Genomic DNA, 9,104 nt, shown 5'->3' with positions numbered 1-9,104 from the left:
CCATCCACTCACTCCTCCTGTGGCTGTGGCTCATCTCCTTATTTGGGTTGAGATCACGAACAGGAGAGGGAGACGCATGGGCCCCGTTTCCACATTTAACCTTCTCTCAGCGGAGAGTGGAGGCGTCCCACCGGCACTCAGCATCCATCTTACCCCCAAGGCCTAGTGTCTGTACAGAAAACGTACGAAAGCCTACTACATTGTAATAACCACAGCAAGGAGAACACAAAATTAACAGGTACATGAAATATGGTAAATGAGCAGAACTTAGAATGTAATTTCATAATGGGCACAGCTTCAGTTTGCAAATGTGTGCCATTATCTCTAAGCTGTTTTGGTTTTATGGGCATGATGTAACTCCAACAGGTTCCGGCACGGTTGTTCCATGAGCGATTACGAGGGTCAGGAGGAAAATGTGTCACAAGTTATGACACACAGTCCCTTCATTCGAAGTTCTGAGACTTTGATGAGTGAGAGACGCAGAATAACAATGGAAGCCTGCGTTCGTGGCTCATATATAGATGAGAGAAATATCGGTCTAAACCTAAAAACGAATGCGCAGCACTAATCAGCAGCACGTATTTCAAAATATAATGAAAGGTGAGGTTTTCATTCCAAAGTTCTCCTCTCCTTTCCAGATAGTTGGACGTTAAAGTCGGCATGAAATGAAGTGGACATCCACATAAATCATTTTTATTGGCAGCTTAGAAACTGTTTTCTTCAGCTATAATTCACTCCGCTGTCCTTCTGTGGAACCAGAGAAGTGGCCAGGAAAAAGTGGGAGAAGGCGGAAAATGGCCCAACGTGCGCGCGGAGCAGCTCGGTCCCTAATCAGCTGTTGTCTGGCATCTGGCGGCGTTTCAAGGCGACGGGCTGTTGTCGCTCCACAGGCAGAGGCTGTTGTGGCTTCGGCCCGTTGCTCCCTGAAAACAACATGTGGCCCCAGCAGCAGGTCTGCGCCGCGCGCTCAGAGCTGCTGCCGAGCTTTCAACATCCTCTCCCCATGTTCCAGGAATGACCCCCCCACTGCTGCTGCTCCGCCACAGAAATGCTGCCGAGGTCCATTTTCCAAGCGCGAGATGAAGGAGGCCAATGGAAGCGTGCGCTTTGGATTTATGGCAGGGATGAAATGAAAACATGGAAGGAAAATGTTGCATTAAAAGCCTCCAGGAAAACACACGACTCTCGATGGCCTTGGGTTGGGTGCCTTCTCCCCAGGCAGATGTCTGGGTGACGTCGGACTCACACCTTTAGTCATCACTGAAATTCATGAGGTCCCAAAACATGAGCTCTGCGCACGTGAATGGGACCAGATTAAACAGCGCAGGCGGCGAAATGAATGCAGCTCGTTTAGGTTTGAGGGACTGTCGCTGAGCCGCCTGGACTCAGAATCCTGCAGTTCTGGTTCAGAGGGTGAGATCGCGGAGCCGCACGTCTGACGCCAACCTGCTAGACAAAGCCTCCATTTTGTTGAGCCACGTCGTATTAGCGTCTGGTCTCGACAGCGATGAGCTCACACAATGCGCCGTGACACGCTCGCATGGATTTCTCATTGCGTAAGGACAGAAGCGAGAACATTCCGGACACACTGAATACCTGCAGCAGGAGAACGGGGCGAGGAGTCAGCGGGCGAAGCAGATGGCACACAGACGCCACAGGAAGTGAGTCATCACCCAACGGAGAGCGCTGGAAAGGTTCTCAGTGGAACGATGTGCACGGACATGTAACAGACAGATCACATGTAACATGAAACAGACAGATCACATGTAACATGTAACAGGCAGATCACACATGTAACATGTAAGAGACAGATCACATGTAACATTTAACAGACAGATCACATGTAACATGAAACAGACAGATCACATGTAACATGTAACAGGCAGATCACACATGTAACATGTAAGAGACAGATCACATGTAACATTTAACAGACAGATCACATGGAACATGAAACAGGCAGATCACATATGTAACATGTAAGAGACAGATCACGCATGTAACAAACAGATCACATGTAACATGTAACAGACAGATCACATGTAACATTTAACAGACAGATCACATGGAACATGAAACAGGCAGATCACATATGTAACATGTAAGAGACAGATCACACATGTAACAAACAGATCACATGTAACATGTAACAGACAGATCACACATGTAACATGAAACAGACAGATCACATGGAACATGAAACAGGCAGATCACATATGTAACATGTAAGAGACAGATCACACATGTAACAAACAGATCACATGTAACATGTAACAGACAGATCACACATGTAACATGAAACAGACAGATCACACATGTAACAGGCAGATCACACATGTAACAGACAGATCACACATGTAACAGGCAGATCACACATGTAACATGTAACAGACAGATCACACGCTCATAGGTCACGGCCTCATGGGCTCAGTGGGAGCTGATTCCACTGTAGAACTGCATCTGTAACAAACAGTATCGCCGCAGGTATTCGGCCGCTTGCTATTTTAGAGCTTTCGTAGGCAAAACCAAATACAATGCAACAATGTTACAAGAAAATATGAACAGCCACATGACACGTTCGGTTCATTCTAGACCTTGAAAACAGTCAACACAGTTCATAGTGATGATGAAGACGTCATGTGCGATGTCTCATTTAGCCTTAAAGTATAAACCTCTCGCTAACGCAGCGGGCGTGGAGACAATAAAGGTCCACAAGTGTCTCAGAGGATGAGAGAAGCCAGGTAGAGGGGAGCATGTGATAATTATGACCTGACTCTGACGGTGCTGACAGGCAGCTGGAGGCCTGGACTCTCAGCACAGACCGTATATGGACAAAGACCGGACCCGCTATCAGCGGGGAGGAGGATGCTGGGAGCCCGGACCCGCAGCCTCTAACCTCAAGTGATCCCATGACGCTGCTCGCGCTCATTATCGTAACTCGCGCTCTCTCCCGAGACCTCGTCTCGGCCCCGCCCACCCTTTAATTCCTACGCTCGTTTCCTTTAGCTTTCCATTTATCCAGCTCCCTTTGTTGTCCGCACACGCTGCTCATGAACTGCGCGTTAAGTCACGGCTTAGGTCACGGCGACTCGCCCACGCGCGCGCGCACGCACGCACAGTCACATCTGGCCTCCGCTGGATTTCGCCACTTTGCCGGGAGTGTAAAATGGAAGGTGTGTAATTGTGTGCGCGAGTGGGCGTGGCCGAGGGTGGGAGAGGATGAGGATGGGCGCGGGGAAGGAAAAGGCCCTCCCACAGGAAGCCGGCGCGCGGCTCCACATGGCCTTTTAAGGTAAAAAACTCCCCAAAACGCTCCTCGCTGGGGAATGGGGCTAAAATAAAGTCAAGGCTGCGGAGAGCGCGAGGAAACGGCGAGTGGAAGCCTCGACGTGAGGAAAGACTCGCTGAAGCACCGAGTGAAGCAGGAGCAACGCTCCTGTGCACGTTTGGTGAAGCAGTGACAGAGTGCTGCAGGCCCATTTTCGTAACATTTTCCTATCGGGCCGAGCCTTCGTTCCGGTCACGGCCGCATCTTTACGACGCATCTGCCGGACAAACAGACGCATTGAGGCCGAGGCGGGAAGAGTGTGGGAAACGGACCCCATGCGTTTCTCCCACTGGGGGAAACGACCAGCACCCTGGAGCATCTGTAAACACGGGGGGCGTCCTCCAGCCGAGCCGTTGTGGGAAAATGCGTTGTCAGGAGGATTCACTGCCTCCAGGCCGTTCCCCCGTCAGACTCGTCCCCTCCGTTGCATAATTACAACAGCCCCGCATTGAAGCGCGTTACGCGTTCCCCGCGCATTGTTTGCGCATGGCGTGACTGCGGGGTTGGTTGATCGGAGCCTCGCCGCCAGACGCGTGTCAGCGGCCGACGCGTCTGAACGTTTCCGTGTGAAGGCGGATGTCTTCGAATCTCCCACGACCTGTTTGGCAGCGTCCCGACAGCCCCGGTGGTTCGGTAGACGGGGGTTCTCGTTGTACGTGCTGTCATCTTTAGTAAATACAAATAGAATGATATTTCTATGCCAGCCACGATGATTGTTGTTGAAGTGCGTGGGTGTGTCCGCGTGCGTCGTCCTGTGACAGACATAATACATAATTGCCTCGTTCCGGCCTTCACACGCATATAGACAAAACTCTGCTGAGGGTTCGCCTCGTCCTGGAGGAGCATTCGCCTCTTGGACGCTCTGCCCACAGAGGACGCGTCCACAGAGATCCTGCAGTTGAGTGGCTGTAATAGGAGCCTGTGTGAGTGTTTATCTCCTCATCGCACTCATTGAGGAGATACGGGCTGACAAGGTGAGAGGAAGGAGAAGAAAGGAGTTACACACACCCAACGAGGGAACTGGGGACTTACTTTAAATGTCATTATTCCTCATTCAGCAGTTATTTGCTCAACTGGTTTCTGCAGCTTCACCATCCGTTCACCTGAAATACACTCATCTAGTTCACATTCACACACGTTCATCTAAATACATCTAGTTCACTCCTACTGCGTGTACAGTGTGTGTTGGATTGTTCTGTTAATTTGCCTACGTGAGTAAAGTGTAATTTGATCTCTTGTTAGCTCTGTTTTAGTCTGCTTGTTGTTCAGGTTGACGTTTTGTACACATTAAATTGTCACAAGCTAAAACTGTTACCATTTTAACAGCCGCATTGTTGAGGTTACTTGGATTCTAAACTTAAGAGCCCGTGGAGGAAGAATGCACAATGTTATCCTGCAGCCATTTAGCTCCCCAGCCAAGTGAACGATGGGATGCTGCTACTGGTGGAAGAGGTCAAAGGTCACTGTGTGTCTGATCAACTCCCTCGATTAAAAGTGTTACAAGAAAGGCGATCGTGCCCCAGTGTGGGACTGATTTTCTCACCTTCACCCTCTTCCTGCTGTCACATTAACTTAGCTGAGAGGTTGTTGTCCTCTTGATTTGCCCACAATAAACAAGGGTGATATGTGTCATCGGAGGTGTATGAACAAACAATGACACACATGCACGTTCTGTTTTATTAAATGCTTATGTATTGACTAACCCCAAATGTTCTGTCAGTCATATCACAGCATTCCAAAGTGTCATTTCACTTTTCAGCAATTACGCAGTGAAATGTTTGTTCTGCTGCGTGTCCCTTAATAATATTTGCTGTATCTCTTTTACATAAACTCGTGTTTGACGCCCCCTTCTGGTCAGATAGAATATCACAACTAACAAGCGCATCTGAAAGCCCTGCTCCACATTTTTTGCATGTTTGTGTGTGGATGTGGTTTCGTGTAATTCACATTAGTCAAAGCAACTCCACATTTTGTCGGGTCAGTAATTTGCATTGACACCTCACAGGTGGGAGGACTATACAAGTGCATTTTTCTGGGTATTCTGTTTCTCAAAAGCTAAGTAATTACATTACAGTTTGTCTCAGTCGCTTTAGTACAATTCTAAGATCGGAATTGAAGTTTGCAAATATGTGTGTGCATTTCTCAAGACAATTTGTACAAACAGCAAAACACTATGGATTTTTTGCAAAGGCCTGTAACTTGCTCAAAATCTTTAGTTCATCTCTCAAAACTAAGTTTTTATGTCATTGAACGTGTCAGTGGCGTCAGAATATCAAGTCCTTGTGTCTACGAACAAGACAGTTAAATTAATTAGTCATGTTGTCAATGTTACTGTGTTCTTTGGAGGGAGGTTCTGACATAAACTATGGCTAAAGTTTATATGAAAATTACTGTAAAATGTAAGGTACACCTTTTTGTTTGATTACAAGAGACTGGACAATGGCAGCCAGGAGGGTCATTTGTTTATGTGACTGGTGATCATAAACTTTCCATCCTGATGCCTGATGATGTTGGAGTTATGAAAACTCACATTGTCCCAAACTATCACATACTTTGGCGGGTCATCTCCACTCTGACCCCTCACTTCTTCAGGTTTGAGATCTCTGTAGAGAGTTTCTAGAAAGACTATAAGATGCTCTGTGTTGTATGGACCAATTATGGCAATATGTGTAAGCACACCATGGTCAGAGATAGAACATTGTGTTGTGCTTCAGCCACATATATATATATTTGCCAGTCGATGATTATTGAGATGCACCTTTGTTAGAGAAAGTCAAGTCACCTAAGAGCAATTTACCAAATCAGGACAGATTTAGAAAAAAAAAACATCTAATTGGGATGTATAGATTATAGATTTAAGACTATTGCAAAGTGAACTATATAATACATTTTGATCAACATGACATAAACAACTGATAATGTAGCAAAGAGCAGATAATTGTAAATAATCATTTGAATGGATGTACCAAAGCATTTGCAACTTGTTCAAAGGAGAAACTGCTTATATGATGTGCACACGTGACATAATGATGTGAAGATTGAACAAATAGTTTTGAGAATTTCATTCTGATCTGAGAATTGTACTAAAGCGACTGAGAAAAACTGTAAGCGGAGGCTCTAAATGACTCCTAGTGGGTCTCTTAGCTGTTTGCTCAAGAACCAGTGTGAACCACAGTTCCGTTCTGCTGGTTCTCTGTTTATTTTCCAGTTGGTGGCAGCAGTGGGTTGCAATCAATGACATTCAGGATTTTAGGCTGGTTTTGCTGATTAACACATAACATTATCCCACATGCCAAACATTTTGCATGTGAAGGTCTGTTTTGACTATTCATCCGGTTGGTCTGCAGTCGCCTCCATTCATGCAGGCATGTGTTGCATACACTAGTGACGACCGCTGCTTTGAGTTTTCACCATGAGCTGCTACATACAGTGTTTTCATGTGCTTTTTACAGTACTGCACCGTCCTGAACAGTAGAATCACATCAGATCAGAGTTAGATATTTGTCCTTGTAAATTACAGCTGAGTAAATGACAAATGGTGTCAAATAGAAACTTCTCCTAACTGACGCAGGCTTCTGATCAAAGTATCACTGACCGAGGACCTTTTGTGCCTGCACACACACGACGAGTTGCACAATGACAAACCAAGCTTCCTCTTTGATAAACAAGACCGCACACAAATAACATTACTAGGTTTATTTTTTTAAATCTGTGTTTGTTTCTACACACTATGTGCACTGGGTTCCCAAATATATCAAGGTTATGCGGTAATATGATATCACTTTTTATGATAATGGCTGGGACTGCTGCTATCTTTGTTGACAGTTCGATTGCACTGTTTTGGGGATCTGTTAATGTCATGACCTTAAGTCCAAGCATGAACCTGATACAAGAAAGCTTCTTAGTTTAAACAGAAATTAGAGATTTGATAACAGGAAATCAGTCCGATGTTTGCACTGTGTGTTTGCCAAGTTACACTATCAACATTTGTGTTTTGATTGGTCCCAACTTCATTCACCAGTGTCATCAAGTTGACAAATATAGTAGAAACGTCTGATAACGTATCCAGTAAATATATAAATGAAAATCATTAAAACAAAAAAATACACTTAAAACAAAGTGCATTGAAAAATAAAACTAATGTACAGATGTAAGTGAAATAAATACGAGGTTTTACAGTATAAAACACTGAATGCAGCTCAGTAGTATTTGCAGAAGCGTTCTACAGGGGGAGGCATTGCATTGTTCTCAGCTTGCTGTCTTTAGTTGCACCTCAGTGACCTAAAAAACCTGTCATTCTCTTTTTTCTTGCTATGAATCTTTTCTCAAATATGAAATATGTCCAAATCACATCTGGATTAGTGTCAATCCATGTCAAATGTCTTCACTGCTTTCTAATTCTGACATTATTATCAGTAAAAGTTGACCCTGCAAACCAAACAGCTGCTGAACTGGAAACTGTATGACCGGTCTTCATATCACTGAATGTGACTGAGTCTCGGTCTGTCTGCGAACTCAGGCCTTCAATACAATGCACTTGTTCTGGAGTGTGACACAGACTTCTTATTGTGCACTGCTCGGCCTTTTGTGAAGTGGGTCAGACCTGCCAAAGGGTTAACAGGCGGCGGTGTCAGCAGACAGACGTGATTTGATCATTCCCATAGCCTGTGAACCCTCTGGAGTCGCAATGTGTCTGCAGTCGCACCAATACTCCCAGATCCTTTGTCCGGCAACAAATACCAGACGTTTGTGGGTCAGATTAGACGCCACGTTTAGCACTGGACACTCAATTAATGTCCTCAAAGTAAACTAAAAGCATTATGAATAGATTACAGCTAAGCATAGATAGATAGATAGATAGATAGATAGATAGATAGATAGATAGATAGATAGATATAGATAGATAGATAGATAGAAGATAGATAGATAGATAGATAGATAGATAGATAGATAGATGATAGATAGAAGATAGATAGATAGATAGATAGATAGATAGATAGATAGATAGATAGATAGATAGATAGTAATAGATAGATAGATAGATAGATAGAGAGATTAGATAGATAGATAGATAGATAGATAGAAGATAGATAGATTAGATAGATAGATAGATAGATAGATAGATAGATAGATAGATAGATAGATAGATAGATAGATAGATAGATAGATAGATAGATAGATAGATAGATAGATAGATAGATAGATAGATAGATAGATAGATAGATAGATAGATAGATAGATAGATAGCTAGATAGATAGATAGATAGATAGATAGATAGATAGATAGATAGATAGATAGATGATAGATAGATAGATAGATAGATAGATAGATAGATAGATAGATAGATAGATAGATAGATAGATAGAGATAGATAGATAGATGATAGATAGATAGATAGATAGATAGATAGATAGATAGATAGATAGATAGATAGATAGATAGATAGATAGATAGATAGATAGATAGATAGATAGATAGATAGATAGATAGATAGATAGATAGATAGATAGATAGATAGATAGATAGATAGATAGATAGATCATCAACCAAACAACCACATTTCACATCACCTCAACACTTGAGTCAATGTCCTAGAGTAACCTCTCCACAGCAGGAGAGACGCTACAGATGAGCTAAAGAAGCTTCTTCATACATACGTGTATGTGGCAGCTGAATATACATTTGTCACTGAATTCACACAAAACCAAGCATACGGAGCGCGTATGCGCCTACATATTTGTGTAAGTCTCTGCTCGTGGGCGTGTCTGAGAGTGT

The sequence above is a fragment of the Betta splendens genome, chromosome 4, assembly GCF_900634795.4.
Source record: "Betta splendens chromosome 4, fBetSpl5.4, whole genome shotgun sequence".
NCBI classification, from domain to species: Eukaryota; Metazoa; Chordata; class Actinopteri; order Anabantiformes; family Osphronemidae; genus Betta; species Betta splendens.
Note: the sequence above shows the minus strand (reverse complement) of the source record.